The sequence below is a fragment of the Equus quagga genome, chromosome 3 (genome assembly GCF_021613505.1).
Source record: "Equus quagga isolate Etosha38 chromosome 3, UCLA_HA_Equagga_1.0, whole genome shotgun sequence".
NCBI classification, from domain to species: domain Eukaryota; kingdom Metazoa; phylum Chordata; class Mammalia; order Perissodactyla; family Equidae; genus Equus; species Equus quagga.
The window spans coordinates 2,925,192-2,930,939 of record NC_060269.1 but is presented as its reverse complement, the minus strand read 5'-3'; the positions used below and the strand labels follow the sequence as shown (position 1 = coordinate 2,930,939).

At 39.1% G+C, this 5,748-nt stretch overlaps 1 long non-coding RNA gene across 1 annotated transcript; it reads right to left on the bottom strand.

The window, feature by feature from the left end:
• Nucleotides 1-1,386: 1,386 nt before the first annotated feature.
• LOC124236918 (uncharacterized) lies at nt 1,387-2,606 on the bottom strand. Its single transcript, XR_006887876.1, has 2 exons — nt 2,323-2,606; nt 1,387-1,639 (listed from the first exon to the last, which is right to left on the bottom strand). It is a non-coding gene; the product is annotated as an uncharacterized LOC124236918 (long non-coding RNA).
• Nucleotides 2,607-5,748: the final 3,142 nt, after the last annotated feature.

Below are 5,748 nucleotides of genomic sequence, written 5' to 3'. Positions count from 1 at the left end.
CTTATCTTTAAGAACATATGCCTCTTGAGGACAGAGACTTTGTTCTGCTCATTGCTGTTCCCAGGATCTGGAACGATCTAGCACAGAGTAAGCTCTCAATTTTGTCATGTTACTGCTTTGCTAAATAAAATATACGCACACCCTATGACCCAGTATGTATTCTAAAGAGTCTAGGTATGTAAGAATATTAATTTCAATATTATTAAGGAAGCAGGAGGGTGAAGGCACCTTGGGTGTTTCTCTCTAAGAAAGCGAATGGATAAAGTGTGGTAGATGCTCATTATGGGTAAGAGAGGCACCATCTGAAATGTTCACATAGCTGCTTGGGTAGATAAAAATAGTTCTGAGTAAAAACAATGTCCAATTCATAAATCTATACTTTTGTATATGTGTATAATGGTTCCATTTATGTAAATTAAAAACACATGCACACAAACCAACAATAGATTTTAAAGGTATTCATCTAATCATAAAGGTATATTTTATGTATATATTTTATACATATTAGAATCCTTGCTAATGGGATGAAGGGGAAAGGAGAAAGTTATGTGGTAAAAATGAAGAGATAAAGAAATGAATGAATAAATGGACAAGAGAGAAATTGTGCCTGAGCCAACGGTGATAATGTGCTTTGAGCTGACAGGTCTGACTGTCTCATCTGTCTGTAGCTGAAGCACAGCAGAAAGAAAGAATGTGGAATAAACAAAAGAGGTGACTTTGAGTCTACAGGAGATGGGTAGAGGAGTGACCTCATAAAAAATGCCCCACCCCAAAAGAGAAAGAACGCCATTTATTCTGCCCTTAAGTCCCTCTACTCAAAATGCAACATGTTGAGAGAGGGAATTGCTTGAAGCAAGTTTTAGTTATCTGCATTCTTCTTGATTGTACCAGGTTTTAAGAGGAAAAGATTGGAAAAGCAAGTATGGAGGAAAAGTGGGGCAGGATCAAGATTTATCCTCTTTCCCTGATGGCTCACAGAGTGGGAAAGATAGCTTCCCAAAGTAAGGCCAGATGCTATGAGGAAGGGGAGAAAAGTTGGAAATAGTTGGAAAGTAAAACCACTAGACACCACACGATATCAAAAGTGCCGTATAGGTAATGGTTAACAATGACCTGAAGTGGTTGCTGAACGCAATCCTTCTCGGAAAATTCAATATTATTTGCTCTTGGGAAAAAAAAGCAAACTGAAAAAAGGCTCCAGTTTCCAACTATAAACTGCATTGAGAGCTGCCCCAAATAATCTAAATTTATGCAAATGACAGTTTATATTCAGACAGTAGATACCAGGGGTGAAGAAACCAGTACAGATTTGAAACAGCTGCCAGCAAAGCACCAAGAAAACACACACACTATTCCACTAGATTAATAGAATAACCAAATTTGTAATCATGTGAGATCTTAAGTTATTTTATTCTATGCATATATTTTATTTGTAGGGGAGACAAACGTCTTTTAGAACACAATTTTTTTTCCTCTGCAGTAGACCCAATTTCCCCCATCTTAATGGAATGGTGACACCACTGAAGTTTAAAAATCAAATTATTTATTGTGGAATTATATTTTTACTTTGCTTCTCTTGTTTTTCCATCTTGAAACTTTTAATCTTCATTATGTATGTATTTTTTTATTGGCACCTTTCCTAGGGGATTTGGGAAGAAGAAAGAAAAGAAGGGAGATGAAAATAAGACCTTTAAACTCTTACAAAGATCGTTTTAGAGGAGATAGAACCTAAGAACTCATTCTTTCACTTACTTATCAAATACTAAGTGTCCACTCTGTGCCAAGCATTGAGTTAAACATACCAGACAATGGAAGAAGAAAAGACTTTAAAAAGTCTTTTCTAAATAGATATAGATACCGATATAGTTCCACTAACGTAGATTATCAACAACTCTGCGCATTCTAACTCAGTCCTTGTTAACTCACTTGGGAAAAACATCCCAAGATATCCTTACAGTCTGGATGTAGAAGTCGCAACAGACTTTTCCCCTTCTGATTTCTGCTCTTCAATTTTTTAAAATTAGAATTTTTCCAAGCACTATTTCTAATCACAATGTGCTGCCATTCTCCGCAGTCGCTTTGGCAAAGCGAATCAAAGAAGTATCAACCATTCCAGCCTTTAGCCTGAACAGATTGTCTGCCTCTCCCAGCTGATTGTCAGAAAGGAATGCAGACCGCCTGCCCACTGAGCACCAGGATGCCCTCAATGACAGAACATCACCCTCAGGCTTTGACTTCAGGGGACCTTGAACTCCATCAGAGAATCACTGAACAGACTGTCAGACAACAAATCCCCCCTGGTCCTCCACTCTCTCTGCTTACTTGCCTCTGAGATATTCCATAACTTTATGTGACTTCTGACACCGAGCATCCTTTCCTGTGATGCTGTGCTCTTGCCAAGTTAAGATAAATGTCTTCAGAGACAGTTGTTCTGCAGCTTTCCATTTTAGATAAAGCTGATGTGTGCTTTAGGACTTCTTTTGTGTTCAAGGTCAATGTCATTTAGCTTGCTGTACTCTTTTATTTATTGATGGTTTTGTTCTGAGCTCAGGGAAGGCACAATTCCATCTGGCTTTAGGTGCTGAATTCACCCTTTTATCCTTCCAACCTGGGAATCTGTGTGTCTCATGGAATACAGAGCTGAGCTGGATGTGTTCCTTTCTTTAAAAATAGCTGCATTCTGGGCGTAGATTACTATGGGAGCATTTTTGGACATTTTACATTCCTCTCCAGTGGGTACCATAAAGTCATGGCCATGAAGGCTTGCCAAGAACAGCTAACAAGTATTCACATTCCAGTTCAGAGGTACTGTTCCTAGCATTATTTGGCTTGATTTCCATGTTTCCCTCGCTGGATATCATAAAGTGTTCTGAAGCTATTCTAAGCATGCTCTATTTTCACAATGCCCTCCCCAGCCTTAGGTGACATGAGGCGTGTCACCATGAGGCAACGGTGAGAGGTGAAGCACAATTATTATTACTTGTTCCTTTATTCACTTTATAAGCCTATGGGTTTTCGGTTATGTTTAGGAGTTATTCATATAATGTTATTACTCAAAATTTCCCCTTAATTGTTTAAAGAACCAGAGAGAGTGCTCAACTTTGGTCCAAAGACATTATGATAGTCAAAAAACAAGGCTTGAGGGACCGGCCCTGTGGCCGAGTGGTTAAGTTAGCGCGCTCTGCTGTGGCGGCCCAGGGTTCAGATCCTGGGCTCAGACATGGCACTGCTCATCAGGTCACATTGAGGCGGCGTCCCACATGCCACAACTAGAAGGACCCACAACTAAGATATACAACTATGTCCGGGGTGGGGGGTTGGGGAGATAAAGCAGGAAAAAAAAAAAGATTGGCAACATATATTAGCTCAGGTGCCAATCTTAAAAAAAAAAAAAACAAGGCTTGATTCAAAGTTTCAACTATGTAAGTCAAATGGAAGTTTCATTCATTTAGACCAGTGGAAGCTACCCAAGATTTATCCCCAAATTGCTTTTCTTTAAACCATGTATTTTTCAATTATCAAAGCTATGCTGCAATATTAAAGGGAACTGTAGACTGTCTCACATCTCTATGTCTGTCTGTCTATCTATCTAGTTTCCTATTCCCTTGTGTTTTCCACCAACATATATTGTCATAGAGAATATAAAATTTTCATATTTTATATGAAATTTTATAACCAGCTTTAATAAATCACCTAGCAATTTTCTATCAGGATTATGGACAGAATAACTCCTCCACCCTCCACTTGTACATACTTTTACCTCCAACATCATGTACCTGAATATGTCAAAACAAATATTTAGGCGTTGCCTGCTTCATGTGAGGTATTTTTACACAGATCTAGGAAAATATTCTATTCCGGGTTTTTTGTTTGAGCATGGGCAGAGGATATTTACTGATGTGAAAATATCAGAATGCTAATTTTTATTGCTTTAACAAATAAAAGCTGTTGTCATTAGGGTCAGAGTGGGTCTCCCTTGGAGGCCATGTGCTTTCCTGATCAATTTTGGAACTGGAAGAAACTTCAAGGCACATCAAGAGGAGGCCACACACAAAGGCAGTGGCAGATGTCACAGCTCGACCCAGACTCCGGTCACAGGCACCAATGGTGGGCCAGCCACGGTGGGGGCCTGCTTCTAACACAGACAAGCCGGTAGGTAACAGAGGTTTTTCTTACTGTCAACAAAGCTTTATCTCACTAAACAACTTTTGGACGCTTTCTTACTTCTTGCTCTTCAAAAAATGAGTGTCCCTAATAGATTGAGTGATTGTAATCCACTTATTCTTTATGTCTTTGTACAACTTTCTGCACTTCTGTCCCTTGACATTTAGGAAACCATGGTGACAATGACTTCTTATTGTAGACCGTTCCTGTGGGCCCACTGGTGACTGCACTTGTTAGTGTTTTTTCTCTTTGTAATGAATGAATGACTGTGGTCTGCTCTTAGTTTCTCCCATTTGTTCTTTGCACTTGGCTGCTGAGCCTTGAAACAAGTGACAGGTGCAGGTTTTTATGGTTTCTACCACCCCCTAGAACGGTTGCAGCTCAGAGCTGTATGTATACTTCCGTTTATTATCAAGAGAACCATGACCCCAATGCCAGTCGTATGGCAAATGTTCCAACAAAAGGAAGAAACTAGTGCTGGCTGGTAACCATCCTCTCTGAGTAAATGCACTCAGGTCTTCCGTAGGTAAAGGAAACTTTCCTTTGACCTTGCGTTCTGTTCTCTCTCATACCCTCCAGACTCCACATCCAGACTGCCCATTCATTTCTAATTCCTTAGCATATGGCTTTTACACTGTTCACAGCCGAGTTGTCGGTCATCTGTGTCAATTTCTCTAAGTTCGCGTCAGTCCCACGTCTTTAATTGTCTACTTCTTCATCTGATTATTTAGTGACAATTTCAAAAATAATTTTTCTAACCCCAGACTCGTATTTTCTCCCAAATTGCCTTGTTCTTGAGGTTACCGTATTTCCCATCCCTCTGTCATGTTTTGTCCAGCTATTTCAGCACTGTGCTACCCCATCTTCTCATCGCTCCCAGCTTTTCTCTTACTACACACAAAAGACTATTTATTACCATAAAACACAACAAAAATGACAAGCAAAACAAAATAACATAAAATAAAATACTCTGTATTTTTTAAATTAGTTCATTCTTCCCAGATAGACTATGAACTTCTTGAGGGCAAAGGCTTAGATCCATTCATTTCCTTAACATTCAGCACAAGAAATATTTGTTGGGGGTTAGTCACCTTCATATTTTTGCTCTTGACATACAATGATTAATACATATTAAAGAAGTTCTATAGAATTCAGGTTAGCTTAATAGAGGTTGTTAACATTTTGAATATCATAGAATTTTTGAGAATCTGATGAAAACAATGTGCTCTCTTATCAGGAAAGCAAGTGCGCGCACACACACATCTCTCTCTACCCCTTCGTGTCTCTCTCTTTATCTCTGTCTTCGTCCTCTTTCTCTCTGTCTCTTAATCTTTCTTTCTCTTTCCCTCTCTCTCACACACACAGTTACAAATACTATTTTTGCATACACTTTTAAAGCATTTCTGGACCCTCTGGGGTCCATCTATGGGTGCCAAGTTAAAAGTTGCTGCCCACTAGTTTTTACAGATAATATTTTAGTACTATTTTCGTCGGATTGTTAAAGAATGACGAAAGGAAAGAAATAAGAACACTATCGAGAGGGAGAAAGGCAAAAAGGAATGACGGGGTGAAAACAGGAAGCAA